The following is a 20,351-nucleotide window of genomic DNA, read 5'->3' on the forward strand; positions in this document are numbered from 1 at the left end:
GGTAGTGAGACAATTCCCTCCAACCTAATGCAAAAAAAAAAAAAAAGAAAAATCTAGAGAGGGAAGGCAAACCGATAAGTGAAGAAATAGAAAAAAATAGCTGGGAAGTCTGAAAGATCAAGATACATTTATTCCTTTACAAAGAAGGACATTTTTTGAAATGCCAAATAGAAAGGTTGCGGCAATTACAGACGGATGAAATGCGTGTCCCTCAAACAGCTCAGCTGGTAGCGTATTTCAGGAATAACGATTTTGTGGCATTTAGCTACATTGTAAAGAGTCCTAGTAGACCCCCAGCACATTTTCATCTGCCAAGATAAACACCTTAGGCATTGTTTTTTTTTTGGTCAAATGCTTCTACTTAAGAGTGAGAATCCCATATGCTGACTCCCCTCAGCATACAATATGTAAATTCCTCTATGGTTTCAAAGATGATGTGATTCACACTAAGATGTAATTTGTTAAGTGCTTACTGTGTGCTAGGCATTTACTAAGCACTGGGGTGGATACAGGCAAATCGGGTTGGACACAGTCCCTGTCCCACGTGCGGCTCCCAGTTTCGATCCCCATTTTAAAGATGAGATAACTGAGGCGCAGAGAAGTGAAGTGACTTGGCCAAGGTCACTCAGCAGACAAGTGGCGGAGCCGGGATTAGGACCCACAACCTCTGAAATTCTGGCTCTGCCACTTGTCTGCTGTGTGAGCTTAGACAAGTCACTGCTTCTCTGAGCCTCAGCTACCTGCAGTGCCTGCTGCAGTTTTGTGTCTATCGTTGTGTTATACTCTCCCAAGCGCTTACTACAGTCCTCTGCACACAGTTGGAACTCAATAAATGCAAATGAATGAATGAATGAATGAAGTTTTGTATTCTGCCTCCCCTGTAGACTGTAAACTCCTTTTGGGTAGGGATTATGTTTATTAGAGTGTGAGCCCCCTGAGAGAGAGGGGCCATGTCCAATTCCCACTTGTGTATTATCTCCCAGTGCTCAGCACAGTGCTCCGCACACAGTAAGTGCTTAACACATGTTTTCAGGACCATTGTATTCGGTCAATCAATCAGTCGGATTTACTGTTGTATTGTACGTTCCCAAGCGCTTAGTATAGTGCTCTTCACAGAACAAGTGCTCAGTAAATACCATCGATTGATTAACTGATGGATTGCCTCTTGGTTTATCTTCCAGAAGCTTCTGCTCTAAAAATGACCCCCTTCCCGAATTGTTGTATTCCAGACTGGCCTGTTTGACACTGCTGCCTTCGTCTGAAGTACGTCTCATTTTAGATATCAAACATTTCTCCTCTCCTCCTCAATTTAGGAACCCCCGTTTCAACTCACCATTCAGCAATCATCGAGGAATCCCGTGGTTTTCCATTCTCCTCACACATCCCACTCAGAAAAGCTGTGATGTGACAAGTATTATTTTGATCCCACTGGGGACTGGCTGAGTTCCAACACCACACTGTTGGTGATCCCGTCTTACCCTTTGACGTTAAATGGGGTCCACGGGCAGCACTGATGGAATTAGAGTTCTGACCCACCGATACCTGCTGCCAAGCTGCCGGTTGGGTAGTTGGGTTGGGTAGTTTGCGTTTCTATGCCGGTCTGGTGTAGGGAAGGAGCGGGCAGTGATGACTAAATCGGATCTCTGGCAAGCCCCAATTCTCCTTTAAAGAACTTTAGATTTCGACTGTGAGCTCCATGTGGGACAGGGACTGAGTCTGATCTGATTAACTTGTATCTACCCGGATGCTTTGAACCACTTCCTGACGTAGTGAGCACTTAACAAATACCTTTTTTTTTTAAAAAAAAAAACAGAATTAAAAGAAATTCACTGGAGAAACTTTAAAAACCAAGAGGCTCAATTTTAGGAAGAACTAACATTATCGCAGGAGACTCTAATGCAGGTTAGGTGGGGTAAGTAGACCTTTTTTGCAGATATGATCAATCAGTCAGTATATTTAATAATAATGTTGGTATTTGTTAAGCGCTTACTATGTGCAGAGCACTGTTCTAAGCGCTGGGGTAAACACAGGGGAATCAGGTTGTCCCACGTGGGGCTCACAGTCTTCATCCCCATTTTACAGATGAGGGAACTGAGGCACAGAGAAGTTAAGTGACTTGCCCACAGTCACACAGCTGACAAGTGGCAGAGCTGGGATTCGAACTCATGAGCCCTGACTCCAAAGCCTATGCTCTTGCCACTGCGCCACGCTGCTTCTCTTATTTATTGAGTGCTTACTCTATGGAGGACACTACTAAGCACTTGGGAGTATACAATTAGTAGACATAATCTTCATCCTCACAGAACTTACAGTCGAGTGGGGGAGACGATAAGATAAATTACAGAAAGGGGACCGCAATAGAGTATAAATAATATTGATGGTATTTTTTAAGCACTTACTATGTGCCAAGCACTGTTCTAAGCCCTGGGGTAGATACGAGATAATAGGTTGGACACAGTCCCTGTCCCAACTGGGGCTCAGTCTTAATCCTCATTCATTCATTCAATAGTATTTATTGAGCGCTTACTATGCGCAGAACACTGTACTAGGCACTTGGAATGTACAGTTCGGCAACAGAGCCAGTCCCTGCCCATTGACGGCTCACAGTCTAATTATTTTACAGATGAGGAAACTGAGGCACAGAGAAGTTTAGTCACTTGCCCAAGGTCACCCAGCAGACAAGTGGCAGACCCAGGATTAGAACCCAGGTCCTATGACTCACTGGCCCGTGATCTTTCCACTAGGCCACACTGCATTTCTCCCTTATGATCCACACTCAAAAATAGCCTAGGGTCCAAACATTAATAGTGAAGTGATTGCTATGTACTCTGAAGGGACCTTCCGCTTTGTTTTTAAGCATCTGAATGAATGAGAAGAAGCAAGGTCTAGTGAGAAGCAGCGTGGCCTAGTGGAGAGAGCACGGGCCTGGGAATCAAAGGACCTGAGTTCTAATCCCCATTCTTCCATTTGCTTACTGGGTGACCTTGGGCAAGTTATTTAAATTTTCTGTGCCTCAGTCCTGTTCATGGATTTGAACCCATGACCTCTGACTCCAAAGCCCAAGCTCTTGCCACTGAGCCATGCCTCTCCGGCGCTTAGAACACTGTTTGACACATAGTAGGTGCTTAACAAATACCTTTAAAAAAAATCTGCCAGAATTTTAAATGAAAAATACCCAGTTTAACTTGCAGTTCCAGGACACTTTTCTCAGCTGATCCCAAGACAGATTGCTCTGACTGGATATGAAATCTATTCAGTTCTCAAATAACTGAGCCTTAATTCCTGTGGTGCAAACTGTGGGGATTCTTCGAGAAACTGAGATAATAATAAAAGGACAAAGACATGTGGTTCTTTTAATTTGTAAGTGAAAACATTAGCACTAACCTGATGATAATGGTTTTGTTTGCCCAAGAGAATGGGGTTGCCTCCCCTCCTTTTTATCTTAAGGGATGGAAATATGTGAAACTGGAAGACAGTTTTTTGGGGGGGTGGGGGTGGGGAGGAGGATGGTGGTTTAAAGAGCTCACAGATTCTCGGTGATCAAAATGCAATGGAAATACACCATCCCACACTTCAGTGACTTCAAGCGAGAAGGAGCGTGGCTGGCTCAGTGGAAAGAGCCCGGGCTTGGGAGTCAGAGGTTGTGGGTTCTAATCCCGGCTCTGCCGCTTACCAGCTTTGGGCAAGTCGCTTAACTTCTCTGTGCCTCAGTTACCTCATCTGTAAAATGGGGATGAAGACTGTGAGCCCCACTTGGGACAACCTGATCACCTTGTATCCGCCCCCCAGCGCTTAGAGCAGTGCTTTGCACATAGTAAGCGCTTAACAAATACCACCACTATTATTATTATTATTAGTGGAACAAGCACAGGCTTGGGAGGCAGAGGACATGGGTTCTAATCCCACCTCTGCCACTTGTCTGCTTTGTGACCTTAGCAAAGCCACTTAACTTCTCTGTGCCTCAGTTACCTCATATGTAAAATGGGGGTGAAGACTGTGAGCCCCTCGTGGGACAACCTGATTACCTTGTATCTACGCTGGTGCTTAGAACAGTGCTTGGCACATAGTAAGCGCTTAACAAATGCCAAACAAATAAAACAAATTAGTATTACTTCCACCTTCTCAATCAAAAAAGGGAAACTCAAAGAGGATTAACCAATCACCAATTCCTACTCCGTGTGACACTTTTCACAACTCCCTGATAAACAAATGGACCTCAGTAAATATTAATTTGTTAGATTACTTTTCAGGGAATTAGCGAGGAATAGGCAGGACAAAATGATGTGCACTTTTGGGTGAAATGTTTTAGAATAGTCTAGGTGGAGTATTCCTTCTCTAAGGTATCGTGGCCTAGTGGAGAGAGCACAGGCCTGGGAATCAGAGGACTTGGGTTCTAATCCTGGATCTGTCACTTGTCTGATGTGTGACCTTGGACAGGTCTCTTCTCTGTACCTCAGTTTCTTCATCTGTAAAATGGGGATTAAATCCTAATCCCTCTTATTTAGATGATGAGCCCGCTATGATAGGGACTGTGTCCAACCTGTTTATCTTGTATCTACACCAGCACCAGTGCTTGGCATGTGGTAAATGCTAAACAAATAACATAATTTTAAGATACTAATATGAATATATTTTAGTGATCCCTAAAAAGTCGAATCCCTAAATCAGATCCCTCAGTCAGATCCCTACATCATATCCCTAAGAAGTCAAAAGTGGCTATTAGCAGGCAAATTTCCCTTCAGGAAAAGAATATAATAATAATAATAATGATGATGGTATTTTTTAAGCACTTACTATGTGCCAAACACTGTTCTAAGTACTGGGGAGGAGACAAAGTTATCAGGTTGTCCCACGTAGGGCTCACAGTCTTAATCCCCAGTTTACAGATAAGGTAACTGAGGCACAAAGAAGTTAAGTGACTTGCCCAAAGTCACACAGCTGACAAATGGCGGAGCCGGGATTAGAACCCATGACCTCTGACCCCCAAGCCTGTGCTCTTGCCACTAAACCAAGCTGAATCAAGGAGATTCGTGGACTCTACCAAACCCGGCCATTCCAAACCACTATGAATTTTAAGGAAGCCAACTTTGAATGAAAAACTTGGAATTAAAAAAAAATTCACTCTTAGTAAAAAGGGAGAGAGAGGGTAAATTTGATCTTCTCTTAGTATATGGGAATGTCATTAAATATTTAATAGACCCACCAAAAAGGTTTCACTTCTGTCTTTCCAAAGACACATGTGATTAAAATATGAGCACTTTTTTTGCCCCGACCCTAAAAAATCATTCTGTTATTTGAATAGCATTTTGGTACTCACCCATCCCTACTCCCAAAGCACTTGGGTTACATATCCTTATACTTTGCTGCTTCCCCTAACTGCAATTTATGTTAATAGCTAATAATATTAATAATAATGATTGTGGTATTTGTTAGGTGCTTAGTATGTACCAGGCTCTGTACTAAGTGCTGTAGATATAAGGTAATTGGGTGGGACACATCCCCTGTCCCACACTGGGATCACGGTCTTAATCCCCATTTTCCAGATGAGCTACTGAGTCACAGAGAAGTGAAGTGACTTGTCCAAGGTCACACAGCAGGCAAGTGGCAGAGCCGGGATTAGAACCCAATCCTTCTGCCTCCCAGACCCATGCTCTATTAGGCAACAATGTTTCTGTCTCTCCCAGTAGATTCTAAGATTCCCACAGAGCAGAGATCATGAATACCAATTCTTCAGTTCCGTCCGTGGTGTTCAGTTCAGTGCTCTGCACTCAGTAAATGCTCAATAAAGTGCTTAGTACGGTGCTCTGCACACAGTCAGCGCTCAATAAATACGATCGAATGAAATACCAATGGCTGATAGACTGAGTGATTTCTCTAATGGGACTCATCCAGCCATCTTTGATTTTTGTGTAGAACTATTACTGACTTTTGCAGAAACAAAGCAACATACTTGCCGGCACTGAAGAGAAAAACCGGCCCTCAAAGACACACATTCTTAGAAAAAATATCATTAGACAGCTAAGGTTGGGGAATGGGGGAGAGGAAACGAGGGGTTTTTTGAAAGGATTTTCCTCTTCCTCCCATCTGTAATTTATTTAGTGTCTGTTTACCCTGCTAGGTTATAAACTCCTTGAAGGCAGAGGTCATGACTTCAAACTCTTGTACTCTCCAAGTCCTTCGTTCAATGTTCTGCATATAGTAGATGCTCAATAAATACTATTAATTGACTGCTTTAATAATAATAATAATGTTGGTATTTGTTAAGCGCTTACTATGTGCAGAGCACTGTTCTAAGCGCTGGGGTAGACACAGGGGAATCAGCTTGTCCCACGTGGGGCTCACAGTCTTCATCCCCATTTTACAGATGAGGGAACTGAGGCACAGAGAAGTGAAGTGACTTGCCCACAGTCACACAGCTGACAAATGGCAGAGCCGGGATTCGAACTCATGAGCCCTGACTCCAAAGCCCATGCTCTTTCCACTGCGCCACGGTGCTTTACAGGTCAAGGAACCATATTGCTGGCATTCCACATGCTTTATAGTTTTCTACTAGGCACATTGGTGTTTTTGAACAACCCCCAGAGAACACAGCAGCGTTTCTGTGAATAAAAGACATCTACCAAGTGTGTTCCTCTTAGAATATTTTGCAAATAATTAACATTCCTTTGACATTGTAGCAACAGCGCAGAGCTTTATCTAGTATTCAGTATGTTTACAAGTCCAAAACATCCATTATGTGGTCCAGCTAAAAAACTATTTAGCTTCATGTGGCATCTTCAAACCATTCAAAATTAGTGCTGCTCTAGAGCAGGGACCCACATTCGGAAGGAAAAAGTCATTACACGTTAGAAATCAGTTGATATTGAAAAATACCCATTATATTAAATCCATCCTGGAAAAATGAGAAACAGAATAAAGCCCCATATGGGAGACCCATAGTGAATCAAGGTGTAAGTACAGGCTTTAAGGAAAAACATTTCTAACTGGTTGATCGATTGATCAATCACATTTATTGAATGCTTACTCTGTGCCGAGCCCTGTTCTAAGCCCTTTTAAGTAATAATAATAATGATGGTATTTGTTAAGCGCTTACTGTGTGCTAGGCGCTGTACTGAACACTGAAAATTGTGGTATTTGTTAAGCGCTTACTCTGCGCCAGGCACTGTACTAAGCGCTGGAGGGGAGAATACGAGCAAAATTGGGGTGGATACAGTCCTGTCCCACATGGGGCTCACAGTCTTATTCCCCATTTTACAGATGGGGTAACTGAGGCCCAGAGAAGTGAAATAACTTGCCCAAAGTCACACAGCAGACAAGTGAGTCTGACTCCTTCTGACTCCCAGACCCATTCTCTAACCACTAGGCCATGCTGCTTCTTTTGCTTGCCACAGAGTAAGAGCAACAGATTCGGTGGAGACGAAATCCATGCCCTCGGGGAGCCTACAATCTGGTCATCATTTGCAGAATAACACTAACTACATTTTATGCTTTCACCTGAAAAATAATAATAATAATGATGGCATTTGTTAAGCGATTCCTATGTGCAAAGCACTGTTCTAAGTGCTGGAGAGGATACAAGGTGATCAGGTTGTCCCACGTGGGGCTCACAGTCTTTCTCCCCATTTTACAGATGGGGTAACTGAGGCATAGAGAAGTCAAGCCGTTGACAAGCAGCTCACTTAATTTCTTATTGGGAGCTGATGGGATGAACAGCAGGACGTTTTATTTTTTCTAGGAAGAGGGCAGGGAGAACCACATCTCATCCCTCTTTGTCATGCTGTCCTTCCCCTTGGGCAGAGAAGCAGCGTGGCTCAGTGGAAAGAGCACGGGCTTTGGAGTCAGAGGTGATGGGTTCGAATTCCGGCTCCGCCACTGGTCAACTGTGTGACTGTGGGCAAGTCACTTCACTTCTCTGTGCCTCAGTTACCTCATCTGTAAAATGGGGATGAAAACTGTGAGCCCCACGTGGGACAACCTTGTGTCTACCCCAGCGCTTAGAACAGTGCTCTGCACATAGTGAGCGCTTAACAAATACCAACATTATTACTCTGCCTGTCCTGGACCTGGGCAGCAGCGAGGAGTGGATGAGGAAGGGACAAAGCAAAGGGAACTGATGCTTGACTCCCCCCATCATCCCTCCATCCACCATCCATCAGTGGTATTTACTGAGTGCTTACTATGTGCAGAGCACTGTACTAAGCGCTTGGGAGAGTACAATGCAACGGAATTAGCAGACACGTTAAGATCAGACATCTGCTCCCTCCTCCTGCTGTCCCCTCACTGCCAGCCAGCTCCCAAGAGCCACAGGACACCAGGGTCACAGGTGAGGACAGGACAACTTCCTCACGGAAAGGATCATAGCCTCTCCGGGAGGGAGGAAGTAGAGAAGGGATCAGTGGAGAAATGAGAGAGGCGGGACCACGAAAGGCAAGGAAGAGAAAATTCTAGAGGGGGAAAAGGAGGAAACCAAAGAAGAAGAAACAATAGTGGATCCAGGAGTGGTCAAGAAGGCAAATGGGAAGGTGGGATAAGCAGGAGGGTGACCTGGAGCAACAGGGAATTCTCAGGAGAAAATGATAACAATAATAATGTCGGTATTTGTTAAGCGCTTACTATGTGCAGAGCACTGTTCTAAGCGCTGGGGTAGATACAGGGTGATGAGGTTGTCCCACGTGGGGCTCACAGTTTTAGTCCCCATTTTCCAGATGAGGTAACCCTGGGCCACGTCCTCCCGCGGTCCCGGAACGCCCTCCCTCCTCACCTCCGCCAAACTGATTCTCTTCCCCTCTTCAAAACCCTACTTAAAACTCACCTCCTCCAAGAGGCCTTCCCGGACTGAGCTCCTCTTCTCCCTCTACTCCCTCTGCCACCCCCCTTCACCTCTCCGCAGCTAAACCCTCTTTTCCCCCTTTCCCTCCGCTCCTCCACCTCTCCCTTCCCCTCCCCACAGCACTGTACTTGTCCGCTCAACTGTATATATTTCCATTACCCTATTTATTTTGTTAATGAATTGTACGTCGCCTCGATTCTATTTAGTTGCCATCGGTTTTTACGAGATGTTCTTCCCCTCGACTCTATTTATCGCCATCGTTCTCGTCTGTCCGTCTCCCCCGATTAGACCGTAGGCCCGTCAAAGGGCAGGGACTGTCTCTATCTGTTGCCGACCTGTTCATTCCAAGCGCTCAGTACAGTGCTCTGCACATAGTAAGCGCTCAATAAATACCATTGAATGAATGAATGAATGAATGAATGAACTGAGGCAGAGAGAAGTTAAGTGACTTGCCCACAGTCACACAGCTGATAAGTGGCAGAGCCGGGATTCGAACCCATGACCTCTGACTCCCAAGCCCGGGTTCTTTCGAGGATCCAGGGAAGCAGTGTGGCCTAGTGGAAAGATCAGAGGCCTGGGAATCAGAGGACCTGAGCTCTAACCCCGGTTCTGCCACCTGTCTACTGTGTGATGTTGGGCAAGTCACTTAATTTATTTGTACCTCGGTTCCCTCATTTGCAAAATGGGGATTCAATATCTGTTTTCTCTCCTACTTGGCCCGTGAGCCCTATGTGGGGCAGGGTCTATGCCCGACCCAATTACCTTGTATTTACTCCAGTGTTTAGTACAGTCCCTGGCACAGAGTAAGCGCTTAACAAATACCACAGTTATCATTATTTTATACGAGATAATCAGGCTGGACACAGTTCCTGTCTTATATGGTGCTCACAGCCTAAGTAGGAGTGAGAAATCCCTCTGTAGACGCTGAGTTCCTTGTGAGGCATTATACCTTCCCAAATGTTTAGTGCATTAGTGCATTTTCCTCTGCATGCAGTAAGCACTCAGTAAGTGCCATCGATTTAACACCCTTTAACACCCAGCTCTTTAAATAAGGAGAAATAACCCTTACTATGACAAGTACGGCTGCTGATAACAATTATGACACTGATGATGTACCGCCTGCTTTCCCGGGACCTCAGCCCTATACCAACATCTCATTACTCCTCACGGTATCGCATAGGTTAAACTCTTGGCAGATATCATCATCCAGGTCCTTAGGTAGCTGAGAGAAATGAGCATACAATGCTCATAAAATGTTGCTGCTGCTTTGATGCTCACCCATCCCCAGTCCCACAGCATTTATGTACATTTCCTTGTATTCCGCCTATAATTTATTTTAATGTCTGTCTCTCCACTAGTCTGAAGCTCCCCGAGATTCGGGAATCTTTTCCACTCACTCTGTTGTGTTGTACTCTTCCAAGCATTTGGTACCTCGAGGGGAGGAATCATCATAGCGAAGCAGCGAGGCTCAGTGGAAAGAGCACGGGCTTTGGAGTCAGAGGTCATGGGTTCGAATCCCTGCTCGGCCACTTGTCAGCTGTGTGACTTTGGGCAAGTCACTTCACTTCTCGGTGCCTCAGTTACCTCATCTGTAAAATGGGGATTAAGACTGTGAGCCCCAAGTGGGACAACCTGATTCCCCCGTGTCTACCCCAGCGCTTAGAACAGTGCTCGGCGCAAAGTAAGCGCTTAACAAATACCAACGTAATTTCCACCAACTCTGTTATATTGTACTACTCCAAGCATTTAATACAGTGTTCTGCACATGGGAAGTGCCCAGTAAATTCCATTGATTAATCGATGGATGACTCTTGGCGGAAAGAGGGGGCCAGGGGCTGCTCCAGGGAACGTATCTACCGACTGTTATATTGTACTCTCCCAGGTGCTTAGTGACCATTCAAACGTCTTTATTCATTCATTCAATAGTATTTATTGAGTGCTTACTATGTGCAGAGCACTGTACTAAGTGCTTGGAATGTACAAATCGGCAACAGAGAGAGACAGTCCCTGCTCACTGACGGGCTTACAGACTAATCGAGGGGATGGACATCTCATTAACAAAATAAATAGGGTAATAAAAATATATACATAGGAGCACAGTGTTGAGGGGAGGGGAAGGGAGAGGGGGGAGGAGCAGAGGGAAAGGGGGGAAAGAGGGCTTAGCTGAGGGGAGGTGAAGGGGGGTAGAGGGGGAGCAGAGGGATAAGGGGAAGAGGGGAAGCTCAGTCTGGCCCGTATGGGGATCGAACCCGTGATCTCGGCGTTATTAGCACCACGCTCTACCCAACTGAGCTAACCGGCTCACTGTGTGCAGAGCATTGGGTACTAAATGCTTGGGAAAGTCTTGTCTATGCTGTTGAGTCATCTTCGACCCATAGCGAAGGTGTGGACACATCTCTCCCAGAAGGTCCCACCTCCACCTGCAATCGTTCTCGTAGTGGATCCAGAGAGTTTTCTTAGTAAAAATACGGAAGTGGTTTACCATTGCCTCCTGCCCAGTAAACTCGAGTCTCCGCCCTCGACTCTCTCCCGTGCTGCTGCTGCCCAGCACTGGTGAGTTTTGACTTGTAGCAGATGGCCTTCCGCTCGCTAGCCACTGGCCAAGCTAGGAATGGAATGGACGGACCTCTGCTTGACTCTCTTCCCCTAGTCGAGACTGGAAGAGGACTGGAAACTCGCCTGGTGGGACCCGGAGAGGGCACTTGGGAAAGTACAATACAGATTAGACTGTGAGCCCGTCACTGGGCAGGGATTGTCTCTATCTGTTGCCGAATTGAACATTCCAAGCACTTAGTACAGTGCTCTGCACATAGTAAGCGCTCAATAAATACTACTGAATGAATGAACAATAAACAGAAACATTCCCTGCCCACAACGAGCTCACAGTCTAGAATGGGGGAGACAGACATAAATACAAATAAATACAATTACAGATATATTCATAAGTGCTCTGGGGCTGGGAGGAGGGGGGAGAACAAAGGGAGCAAGTCAGGATGACGCAGAAGGGAGCGGGAGATGAGGAAAAGTGGGACTTAGTCTGGGAAGGCCTCTTGGAGGAGAAGTGACTTCAGTAATTAATGTTGGTATTTGTTAAGCGCTTACTATGTGCAGAGCACTGTTCTAAGCGCTGGGGTAGATACAGGATAATCAGGTTGTCCCCCGTGAGGCTCACAGTTAATCCCCATTTTACAGATGAGGTAACTGAAGCACAGAGAAGTGAAGTGACTTGCCCACAGTCACATAGCTGACAAGTGGCAGAGCTGGGAGTCAAACTCTTGACCTCTGACTTCAGTAAGGCTTTGAAGGGGTGGGAAGAGTAACTGTCTGTTGGATTTGAGGAGGAAGGGAGTTAGTACAGTGTGCTGCACACAGTAAGCGCTCACTAAATACAATTTGATTGATTGATTGCTCAAGGGTGGGGATAAGGGAAGAGCTGGGCCAAGCCGCTGCTCTCCTTCTCTTTCGCTCAGCTACACATGACACTGCGGTCCAAACTGGGGCCATGAGGAGTTCCCATTGGCCTCGCCAGACTGCAGGGAGAGCTGGAAAAGCACCCTCAGCTGGAACAACCCCGTCTGTTCCTTGTGTGCCGGGTTTGAGTCTACCAACTCTACTGAATTCTTCTCTTGCAAGTACTTAGTACAGTGCTCCACACAGAGTAAGCTCTTAATAAATACTGTTGACTATGAGTCGGTCAATAAATCATATTTATTGAGCGTTTACTGGGTTCAGAGCACTGTACTAAGCACTTGGGACAGTCTAGTATAACAATAAACAGGCACATTTACTGCCCACAATGAGCTTACAGTATAGGACTAAAAGTCTGATACTTCACTACTCTCTCTCTCCAAACCCATACTCTCTCGCTGGCGGCACTTTTAAATCCCTGGCCATTCTGTTAAGAAATATTTTTAGAGGGTAATAATGATAATAATAAGAATGATAATTGTGGTATTTGTTAAGCACTTACTATGTGCCTAGCACTGTTCTAAGCGCTGGAGTAGTTACCAAGTAATCAGGTTGGACACAGTCCCTGTCCCTCATGGGGCTCCCAGTCTTGATCCCCATTTTACAGATGAGGTAACTGAGGCACAGAGAAGTTAAGTGATTTGTCCAAGGTCACACAGCAAACATGTGGCAGAGTCAGATTAGAATCCATGACCTCTGACACCCAAGCCCGTGCTCTTTCCACCACTAGGCCATGTTGCATGGAGTCTTACTGCTCAATTTTTTAAAATCTTTCAGGTCACCAGATGGTCCATCCCCATCATTCAATAGCATTTCAATCTTATTTATTGAGCGCTTGCTGTGTGCCGAGCACCGTACTAAGCACTTGGAATGTACATTTCGGCAACAGATAGAGACAATCCCTGCCCAAACTATCTCCTCTGGTTATTCAGGGGAAGGAGCTGAAGGTACCTATAACTTCAGTATTAAAGAGGACTTGCATATGTACCCCGTGATATAAATTGGGCTTTGGGATGTGCAAATTCATCTGAGCGCTCAACAGATTTAAGAGGCAATAAATCTTGCATGTTTTCCCAGAAGCACTAGAGCTAAAGTTGTGTTAGCGTTTCCATTATAAACTACTTTGCAGGAGTTATCACTCAGCTATAAAAATGTACGGTAAGCTGGAACTTGGCTAGTAGCGGAATGGACTTTTTTAAAAAAAAATTAGCCTTATTTTTCAGTTTGTAGAAAGTGATTAAATATGTTTTCTGGTTTGTGACAGGATGCTTATAAGTGATACAGTAGTTTTGGTACAATAGTCAGCCTGGAGCTACTGCATTTTTGTTCTAGGGTACATTCTTTGTTGAGGAAATTCAATTCTCCCATTGATAACAAAAGGAACAGTTGATTAATCTGTCTAAAAAAAGTAATAATAATAATGTTGGCATCTGTTAAGCGCTTACTATTTGCCGAGCACTGTTCTAAGCGCTGGGGTAGATACAGGGTAATCAGGTTGTCCCACTTGGGGTGCACGGACTTAATCCCCATTTTACAGATGGGGTAACTGAGGCACCGAGAAGCAAGTGACTTGCCCAAAGTCACACAGCTGACAGGTGGCCGAGCCGGGATTCGAACCCATGACCTCTGCCTCCTAAGCCCATACTCTTTCCACTGAGCCACGCTGCTTCTACCTCTCTCCTACCCCACTCTGAGGAAGCAGGGTGGCCTAGCGTAAAGAGCATCAGTCAATCAATCATATTTATTGAGCACTTACTATATGCAGAGTACTGTACTAAGCATACAGCAGAGTTGGTAGAAATGTTCCCTGTCCCAAACAAGTCTAGAGGATCTTAGAAATCAGAGGACCTGGGCTTTAATCCGGACTCCGCCATTTGCCTGCTGTGTGACTCTGGGAAAGTCAGGCAGTTAATCGTTTTTATTGAGCGCTTATTGTGTCACGGCACTATACTAAGCACTCTGGAGAGAGCACTCTAATAAAAAACAGGTACATTCCCTGCCCACAGGGAGTTTACAGTCTAGAGTGGGGGACAGACATAAATACAAGTCACAGATATGTCCATAAGTGCTGTGGGGCTGCGAGGCGGGATGAATAAAGGGAACAAGTCAGGGAAGACAGAAGGGAACTGAAAGAAAGGAAAAGAGGGCTTAGTTAGGGAAGGCCTCTTGGAGGAGATGCGCCTTCAACTCCGGGCCTCAGTTCTGTACTAAATGCTGGGGTGGGTACAAGCAAATCGAGTTGGACACAGTCCCTCTCCCACGTGGGGCTCACGGTTCCAATCCCCATTTTACAGATGAGGTCACTGAGGTCCAGAGAAGTGAAGTGACCTGTCCAAGGTCACACAGCAGACAAGTTGCAGAGCCGGGATTAGAAGCCATGACCTTCTGACTCCCAGGCTCGCACCCTACCCACTTTGCTGTTGATTGGTAGGGTCCCAGAGGTGTCAGTCAGATAGGAGCAGCGGAAGAAATAGCAGCATGTCTCTCTGACACCTTCTCCCCTGATCTTCCCCCAAATTCCAGGGGGTCTTGATCCTCCTTGTTTAGTCAGGGGGCTTGATTGGCCCAGGCATTTCCCCAGTGATCGTGGATAACCCAGGGAGAAGGAAGCTGACACTGCACCCCTCCCCTCGTTACAGCCCGCCGGAGTCTGGGAAAGACTTTGTTTATGGAAGTTGGGGCCCACGACGCCGATGATGCCTCTGTGCACGATGACGCCATCCATCGTAGCATGCCGTATCTTTCCTCTCGATCTGGAGCTCCTTCCCCCTTAAAATCCCCTAGGACACAGCTGTCTTCAGCTTCACAATCATTCTGAGTAAAATAAAGCCCAAAATGATAATAATAATGATGATGATAATAATGTTGGTATTTGTTAAGTGCTTACTATGTGCAGAGCACTGTTCTAAGCGCTGGGGGAGATATTGGGTAATCAGGTTGTCCCACATGAGGCTCACAGTTAATCCCCATTTTACAGATGAGGGAACTGAGGCCCAGAGAAGTGAAGTGACTTGCCCACATTCACACAGCTGCCGAGTGGCAGAGCCGGGATTCAAACCCATACCCTCTGACTCCCAAACCCGGGCTCTTTCCAATGAGCCACGCTGCTTCTCTAATACTAATAATAATGGAATTTGTTAAGCTCTTACTATGTGCCAGGCACTGTACTAAGCGCTGGGCTGGATACAAGCAAATCAGGTTGGACACAGTCTCTGTCCCATGTGGGGCTCACACTCTCAATCCCCATTTTACAGATGAGGTCACTGAGGCCCAGAGAAGTGAAGTGACTTCCTCAAGGTCACACAACCGACAAGAGGCAGAGTCAGGATTAGAACCCAGAGCTTTCTGACTCCCAGGCCCCTGCTCTATCCACTAGGTCATGCTGCTTTTCATTCAGGCCTTACTGAATCCAGTGGGGCATCCAGCCCGAACAATATTCCTCTCTGATGGGGGAAATAAGAGACCCTTTCTCTGTGATGGTTGCCTTCTTAGTCAGCCATCTTCACAGTTAGGGCTGTGACTCCGAATATCCACTCGATCAATCGGTCATATTTACTGAGTGCTCACCGTGTGCAGAGGACTGTATTAAGAGCTTGGGAGAGTACAATATAACAGAGTTGGTAGACACATCCCCAGCCCACAACGAGCCTTCTGTCTAGAGGGGGAGACAGACATGAATATAAGCAAATAAATTATGGATACACACATAAGTGCTGTGGGCCTGAGGGAGGGGTGAATAAAGGGTGCGACGTCAAAAGCAGTTTCTAATTTCCTCCCTCAGTTGCTCATCAGGAACCTAACATCTATGAATCTATTTAGCCCTTTTGGTGCCTACTAACATCGCTAATTTTTGTACTCTAAAATAAATAAATGGTGGCATTTATTAAGCGCTTACTATGTGCAAAGCACTGTTCTAAGTGCTGGGGGATACAAGGTGATCGGGTTGTCCCACGTGGGGCTCACAGTTTTCATCCCCATTTGACAGATGAGGTAACTGAGGCACAGAGAAGTTAAGTGACTTGCCCAAGGTCACACAGCTGACTAGCGACGGAGCCGGGATTAGAACCCGTGACCTCTGACTCCCCAGCCTGCGCTCTTTCCACTGAGCCACGCTGCTTCCCCACGCTCTAGTGGCCCATTACAGGTTTCTTGCTGATTAATTTTTCCTAACCCGTTTTAAACCTCCTGATATTTTACACCTACGCAGCTTCCTGTGGTAACGAATTCCATACACTGGCCAGGCTTGTCTGCATGTTACTAGCCCCGTACACATTTAGTTGGCCCTGAGGGGTCGGAGGCTTCCATGTGCAGCCTTAGGGAAGAAACGGAATTGGCCACTGGACAATTCCTTTCCCAATCTAGGTCTTTCTTATGCAAGCAGGGCCAGTGAATAGCTTTAGTTTTTTTTTAATGGTATTCCTTAAGCGCTTGCCCCTTGTCAGCTGTGTGACTGTGGGCAAGTCACTTCTCTGTGCCTCAGTTCCCTCATCTGTAAAATGGGGATGAAGACTGTGAGCCTCGCGTGGGACAACCTCATTCCCCTGTATCTCCCCCAGCGCTTAGAACAGTGCTCTGCACGTAGTAAGCGCTTAACAAATACTAACATTATTATTACTAAGTTCTTGGTAGGTACAAGCTAATCAGGTTGGACACAGTCCATCTCCCCCGTGGGGCTCATAGTCTTAATCCCCATTTTACAGATGAGGGACTGAAAAGTGACTTGCTCAAGGTCATAGAGCAGACAAACTGGGATTTGAACCCAAGACCTTCTGACTCCCAGGCCTGTGCTCTATCCACTAAGCCACCCTTAGAAGAGGGCACTGCCTGTAGTCATGCTCAATAAAGCTGCATGAGAAGCCGTGTTCCTCAGAGGATAGAGCACAGGCCTGGGAGTCAGAAGGACCTGGGTTCTAACCTCGGCTCCTCAACTTGTATATATATCTATAATTCCATATCCCGCCTCTGCCACTTGTCAGCTGTGTGACTGTGGGCAAGTCACTTAACTTCTCGGTGCCTCAGTTCCCTCATCTGTAAAATGGGGATTAACTGTGACCCTCACGTGGGCCAACCTGATTACCCTGTATCTACCCCAGCGCTTAGAACAGTGCTCTGCACATAGTAAGCGCTTAACAAATACCAACATTATTATTATTATTATTTTGATGCTATTGAAGCCTGTCTTCTTATTTTGTTTTGTTGTCTGTCTCCCTCTTCCAGACTGTGAGCCCATTCTTGGGTAGGGATTGTCTCTATCTGTTGCCGAATTGTACTTTCCAAGTGCTTAGTACAGTGCTCTGTGCACAGTAAGCGCTTAATAAATACTATTTATTGAATGAATGAATGAATGAACTTGTCTGCTGCGGCTTGGGCAAGTCACTTCACTTCTCTATGACTCAGTTACCTCGTTGGTACAGTGGAGATTAAAACTATGAGCCCCAGATGGGACATGGACCGCGCCACGTGGCTCAGTGGAAAGAGCCCGGGCTTGGGAGTCAGAGGTCATGGGTTCGAATCCTGGCTCTGCCAGTTGTCAGCTTTGTGACTGTGGGCAAGTTACTTAACTTCTCGGTGCCTCAGTTACCTCATCTGTAAAATGGGGATTAAGACTGTGAGCCTCACTTGGGACAAGCTGATTACCCTGTATCTACCCCAGTGCTTGGAACAGTGCTCTGCACATAGTAAGCGCTTAACAAATACCAACATTATCATTATTATTATTAGCTTGTATCTATCCCAGCATTTAGTACAGTGCCTGGCACATAGTGAGTTGTTATTAAATACCATTTAAAAATTACCCTTGATTGCTGACTGCTTCAAAATGGTGACCAATTCCTCACTAGCTTCTCCGAAAGATATTATAGGTAGAAGGAGTCAGACGAGCCAAAAAAGTGCTTCTCTGTAGAAAGAGGTGATGACTGGAGCTACCCATTAAGGAGTAGAATTCCCTTCCCTAGAGATCTTTGAGAAGAGCCAAGATACCTTCAGCCAGGAATGGTATTTGTAATGGTAATTGTGTCCCCCGTATTTTTTAAGGAGAAGCAGTGTGGTCTTGTGGAAAGAGCACGGGTCTGGGAGTCAGTAATCCCAGCTCTGTCACTTACCCACTCTGTGATCTTGGGCAAATCGCTTCGCTAATCTGTTTCTCAGTTATTACGTCTGTAAAATGGGGATTAAAACTGCGAGCCCCATGTGGGACATGGACCGTGTCCAACCTGGTTAGCTTGAATCTACCCCAGTGCTTAGTACAGTGCCTGGCACCTAGTAAGTGCTTAACAAATACTATAAAAGAGTTTAGTGTTCTTTGTAGTCACATCTGGATTTTTTCTATAGACAAAGTATGAGAGCCCAGGCTTGAATTCAGTCCTCACCCCCTGGCTAGCTGGTGATTCTGAAGGGAGTGTTTGCTTCAGCTCCTGCCCGACTAGACCTGTGAAGAGGGTGGAAGGATGAAGGATAGATGGTCACATTGCACCCAGAGGACACTTGAGAATATCATTACTATGATCTCTGCCCAGTAGTATTTATGTTCAAATCTTATATATCAATTTCAGACCAGCTTCAAATAATCAGAATATCACTTGACACGGACACTTGAGAATATCATTACTATGATCTCTGGCAAAAATCAGCCAATTATATTTATTGAGCACTGTACTAGGCACTTGGGAGGATACGAAAGAGTCAGTAGACATGCCCAAAAGGAACCTGGAATGCAGGGAAGACTCCAACAGGAGAGGCCACATTCCAATAATGTCCATAGGAACCCCAGTCTACAGAAATTCCCATCTCCCTAAATGCCTCCATGCTCTTTAGGCATCTACTCCCTTGATCTTCAGATACCAGGGTTCTCTGAGGGAAAAGAGCAATAATAATTTTGAATGATAATAATGATATTTGTTTAGTACTTAGTATATGCCAAGCACTGTGCTAAGCTCTGGGGAAGATATAGGGGAAACAGCATGGCCTAGTGGAAAGAGCATGTGCCTGGAAGTATGAAGATGTGGGTTCTAATCCCAGTTCCGTCACATGCCTTCTGGGCGACCTTCTCTATGCCTCAGTTACCTCATTTGTAAAAAGGGGATTAAGACTGTGAGCCCCATGTGGACAGGGACCGTGACCAACCTGATTACCTTGTATCTACCACAGCGCTTAGAACAATGTGTGGCCCATAGTCAGCGCTTAACAAACACTATTATTATTACAAGGCAATCAGATCAGATTGGATTCTCCCTCTGGAGTGTAAACTTATTGTGGGCAGGGAAAGTGTCTGTTATATTGTTATATTGTACTCTCCCAAGAGCTCAGTACAGTGCTCAGCACACAGTAAGTGCTCAGTAAATAAAATCGTTTGATTGAGTGACACAATCCCCTCCCCACTTGAGCTCACAGTCTAAGGGGGAAAGAGAACAGATAGCCAATCTCCATTTTACCAGTTTGGAAACTGAGGCTCAGAGAAGTCAAGCACCTTTCCCAAGGTCCCCTAGCAGACAAGGGCCTCTCAGTGCTATCAGTTAAGGGCTCGAACGAAGGAGCTCTGTCCTCATTTGGATTCTGCCACGGCCTTATTCTGCGGTCCCCGCAAAATGACTTCACCTCAGTGCAACTCGGATCCCTCGACCTCAAATCCAAATAATAATCATTCTGAGCTATCTTTCAGGGACAGTAAACAATTGTAAAATCGTCTTGTAAATAACAAGCCCTATATAAATACGTAAAGCTAGAAAGGACTTTGGTAGCTGAATATAAATGGAATGTGTAAATCGAGTTGAGAGAACCAGTTCTGGCTGTCCTAACATAGAATCTTGGGTTTCTGAGAGGCCACCATCTCGGTAAATATTTCCCATGGCCAGTTCAGTGCACAGTAGCCACTACTGTAGGTATGGACTAATATCAGGCCGTCCTGACTTGACTTTTCCAAATACCTTTTTCAGGTTATTTGTGAAACAAGCTTCTTTTTAGTCTATTTTAACATCAGGAATTCAGCCAAACACACCGATTTTATTTGCTGTGGGTTCAGCCTGGAAGATAGTGAGTGCAGCTTTTGGATTGAAGG

General features: G+C 45.6%; 1 non-coding gene across 1 annotated transcript; it reads right to left on the reverse strand.

Moving 5' to 3' along the window:
• Nucleotides 1-11,058: 11,058 nt before the first annotated feature.
• Nucleotides 11,059-11,132, reverse strand: TRNAI-AAU. Its single transcript has one exon. It is a non-coding gene; the product is annotated as a tRNA-Ile (tRNA).
• Between the last annotated feature and the right edge of the window lie 9,219 nt (nt 11,133-20,351).

The sequence above is a fragment of the Ornithorhynchus anatinus genome, chromosome 1, assembly GCF_004115215.2.
Source record: "Ornithorhynchus anatinus isolate Pmale09 chromosome 1, mOrnAna1.pri.v4, whole genome shotgun sequence".
Taxonomy (NCBI): Eukaryota; Metazoa; Chordata; class Mammalia; order Monotremata; family Ornithorhynchidae; genus Ornithorhynchus; species Ornithorhynchus anatinus.